This window comes from Elephantulus edwardii, unplaced genomic scaffold, assembly GCF_000299155.1.
Source record: "Elephantulus edwardii isolate Elephantulus edwardi_28Jun2011 unplaced genomic scaffold, EleEdw1.0 scaffold00214, whole genome shotgun sequence".
In the NCBI taxonomy this organism is placed as follows: Eukaryota; Metazoa; Chordata; class Mammalia; order Macroscelidea; family Macroscelididae; genus Elephantulus; species Elephantulus edwardii.
This window is the reverse complement of record NW_006399964.1, coordinates 4,395,621-4,398,651: the sequence shown is the minus strand read 5'-3', so window position 1 is coordinate 4,398,651 and position 3,031 is coordinate 4,395,621.

Sequence of the window (3,031 nt, the reverse complement as noted above, 5' to 3'; positions counted from 1 at the left end):
ATCAGCAACATCATGACAGATAGAGAAAAGATTGAAGTTGTTAAGGAATTAATCTTACTTGGATCCACAATCAGCACCCATGGTAGCAGCAGTCAGGAAACCAAAAGACCTCACACTGGGAAAATCTTTGAAGTGCTCAAGGCAAGGATATCAGCTTAAAGAATAAGGAACACTGTTGCTGATACATCTGGCGTTTGGCTGATGAATACAGAAGAGTGAAGAACTAATTAGCAGAGAGTACAGAAATGCCATGGACTGCAGCAAGAACAAACGGATCTGTCTTGAAGAAAGGGCAACCAGTGCTCCTTAGAGGCAGGGAGGGTGACATTTGGTCTCACATGCTTTGGGCATGCTTTCAGGAGGGGTCAGTCCTGGGAAAAGGCATCATACTGATAAAGATAGAGGATTAGCAAATGAGAGGAAGACCTTTAATGAGATGCACTGACGCAGGGACTGTAACAAGGGGCTCTGGCTTGGTGTGATGAGGATGGTGCCGGATAGGACACAATTCTGATCCTGTTACTGGTTGAGTGGCTGTGAATTGTCATTGATTCAACTGCACCTGACAACCTAAATGTGTGTGTTTATAGTTGTGTATGTTTGTATGTTTTTCACACACACAATTATATGTATATGCCCCTGAAAACCCACTGGAGGGTCAGCTATAAGTGGGTTCTGACTCACTGGCACACAACAACAACAACATCAATATGTAGAACTAAATATTTGCCATTCCAACTATTTTTACATATATAATACAGTAACATTAATTGCATTCACCACGTTGTGTAACTGTTTCTATTTTTCTAGTGCTCTTAATAGAAGCTCAGTACTCTTCAGTAATAATTGCTCCCTGCTCTCCACGCCCCTCGTCCTTCTACCCAGCCCTGGCTGTTGTTAGGTGCCATGGAGTTGATGTTCTACTCACAGAGCCCCCACGTCACTGCCCTTTCCTTTTACTACCTGGTGACAATTTATAAGATTACCATTTATGAGCGAGGAGCCTGGTGGAGAAGTGGTAAAGCACTTGGTTCCCAACTCAAAGACAAACAGCTTGAAACCAGCAGCTGCTTACTGAGAGAATGTGACTGACTGCCCACTTCAGCAAAGAGCCACAACCTTGGCCACTTTGTGAGGTCATTCTATCTTGCCATCTAGGGTCACTATGAGTTGGAATCAACTAAACAAGCAATCAGGGGTGGTGGTTTTGATAACCTTCTGGGGAGCAGCTTATTAGATATTTCTTCTGTGGAGTTGGTAGGTGGGTTTGAACTACCAACCTTTCTGTTAGCAGCCAAGCACTTAACCATTGTACCACTAGGGCTTCTTACTCACCCCTGAAAGTGCTGGCAAACTTTGGTTGCTGCATATCTGTCTTATGTAGTTGTTTCATACCATAAGGATGTACAATATCTTTTCTTTTGTGCCTGACTCCCTGCGTTGAGCATCATGTTTCCCAGGCTCATTCATGTCCTATCTGATGTGGGGACATCCTTCTCCAACAGCCAGGCACCCTGAACCTGGAGTACACTATGACTCATTGTTCTCATTGTCAGACACCTTCCTGGCCTGCAAGTGGAGCAGGTGCACCTAGAAGTCCTTGGCTGAAATGTGCCCACCCCTTTCTCCCCCTCCAGCAACCACAGCTGAGGCTGTTTTTGATTGCCACTCTGGGCAGACTTTTAGAATCATTGGGGAAGCTTTTGAAAAATACCAATCCTAGCCTCCTCCTTCAGAAATTTTTTATTTAATTAGTCTGAGGTGGAGCCTGGATGTCATTATTTTTTTAAAGCTCCTCAGGTGATTCTGAGGTGAAGCCAGCTTGGGGAGACACGGGCTTGCTCCTAGCAGGCAGAGTGCCCCTCCTGCAGGGGCCCCTCTGCCAACCCTACTTTGATCTGCTGTCAACCTCCTTTCTGGCGGTTTCATCCCAAGCAGTGGCTCCTCATCTCCCTCCCACATGCCCCACAGCGCTGTCAGCGTTCAATTGCACACCCCCTCAGTGGATGGCTGGGGGCTGAATTACTGAAGGTCGAGCTCAGAAGGCAACTCCTGGCATAGAAAAAGCCTTGAATAATTGAGAACCAAAGGAGAGAGGCTCTGGGTTCTTCAGCAGATAGACTGGAGACAGTGAGCGCAGGATGGGGGGGGGGAGAGGATGTGGGGAGGCCTGACATTTGGAGGGGAGTTTGTAGGAGGGGGCTCTAGAGCAGAGAAAGGACAAGGAGGTGAGGAGGGGAGGTGGGGGGCGTGCCACAGTGAGCCAAGAAGGTCTGTTACAGAACACTGTCTTTGCAAAACCGAGGCAGAAGCACCTGAAGCCGGGAGGGAGCTAGGCAAGTGGCCCCTATGTGCCTACTGCTGGCAGGTTGGGCTGCTGCGCACATGTTCTTTCTCAAGATAGTCAAGATTGTCACTGTGGTGTAAATGCCCTGGTGAAAATATTGAACCAGGTGGACAACAGTAGTGTGACAGTGGTGGCTGAGTCCATTGGTTGTGGCCTGGTTGGGCCCTCTTTTTGCTTAACATGGTTTCAATCCGTATGCAGATCAGATCATTCAGGAGGCTGGTCTTTATGAGGAGGAAGGTGGCATCAGGATTGGAGGAAGACTTGTCAACAACTTGTGTTGTGCAGATGACACAACCTTGCTTGCTGAAACTGAGGAGGACCTGAAGCATTTGCTGCAGAAGATCAAGGACTGTAGTCTTCAATATGGATTGAAGCTCGACATCAAGAAAACTAAGATTCTCACCACTGGGTCTATTGGCAGCACTATGGTAGATAAGATTGAGATTGTTAATAATTTCAGCTTACTTGAGGCCACAATCAACACTCTTGGCACCAACAGCCAGAAAATAAAAAGACAAGTTGCATTAGGAAAATCTGCTGTAAGGAAACTCTCCAGAATGTTGAAAAGCAATGATGTCAGTCAGAGACTAAGGTGCACATGATCCAGGCCTTGGTCTTCGCAATTACTTGCTATGATGCATTAGAGAGCTGGACACATGACTAAGATTGTCAGAAGAAGAA